Source organism: Macrosteles quadrilineatus, unplaced genomic scaffold, assembly GCF_028750875.1.
Source record: "Macrosteles quadrilineatus isolate MER2022 unplaced genomic scaffold, UCM_ALF_1.0 Scaffold_7__1_contigs__length_78375512, whole genome shotgun sequence".
In the NCBI taxonomy this organism is placed as follows: Eukaryota; Metazoa; Arthropoda; class Insecta; order Hemiptera; family Cicadellidae; genus Macrosteles; species Macrosteles quadrilineatus.
Window position 1 is genome coordinate 77,836,925 of NW_026542600.1, and position 1,289 is coordinate 77,838,213.

The following is a 1,289-nucleotide window of genomic DNA, read 5'->3' on the forward strand; positions in this document are numbered from 1 at the left end:
TTTTTAGTAGTACAAGTCTATGCTGTATTTACTTTGTTATTAAATATATTATTCCTCCAAACTTTAGTTTTTTATTTAATTAAATTTGTTTTCCTCATTGCAGCCAAATTATAATCTTTAAGGAATGTTCAAACTCTCCACTCCTTGAACATTTAAAAGTATTTTTGAACCACATTTAAAGGTTGTGGTTTCGGGACATTTTATATAATACAATTTCCATTAATTGTAGGCCTATGTAAATACCTACTCAGTTATAATCCAAGATGTCCAAGTTCAGGCGTCAAAGGATGTCATGATTATTTCAACTGAAGAGGTCGTGAACTCACATAAAGTACATAGGGACACGAACACGGACATTGGAACAAAACCAAGACCCCACTACACCACACTACTATTGTGGGGTCTTGGTAAAACGGTATATTTAAAACGAATAAATGATCAAGTCAAGACTGCGTCCTTTCACGCTGAAGTTGACTTCGTGAAGCTAAAACTAGTTGCGACATTAGCAACATTTTGGATTACAAAGAAGCATGTATTTACACCAATTCATATATTCAACGTATCCGGAGGCTAACGTCGAAAAATGAAAATACAATTTAAATGTATATTATTTTTAAATAAAACTCTTGGACGTAGCAGAATATTTAAACAGATAATTTATTATAAATTGGAAGATAGTATCAGCCTAATACTGATAGAAGATCTTTCTGTTAAAGGCTATACAGATGGTTGGAGTTATTTAGCTTAACAAAGTATAATATTACACTGAATAACCCTGTTGCAGCAAACATGGAGACCAGTAGAATCTCCAGATGCTTTGTTTACTTTGTGTTCAAACAGGTACACATTTAAAATAAATTTACACATATATAATGTACGGCTGTACACATAGTACAAATAACATTAGGTTGATGAGTAATAAGTACTTGGGTTTGCTGCTTTGAAAAACACTAACAATTTTCAGAGTATACTTTATGTAGTGATGACTCTGATAAAAGTGAAGAACGATGCCAATCTAATGAGAGAACTGTACTGTATCTAAGGCAACCTTCAAATTCTAGGTATAATCAGAAACTAGAGACAGATGTAAGGAGGAATATCTAAACATCCTGATTAAAAACAGCTTATCAAGAACATCAAGTTGTAAAGTTTTAGTTTATGTTTTCGTTAGCCTTATTTGGTTTTTATGCTAACGAGTTTCTCAAAGTCAAAATGTTCATCTTGTGAGACCTAGCACCGCTGAAGCATATACTCTTCGCTGTTAAATACTGTACAAACTTCTGTTCTCA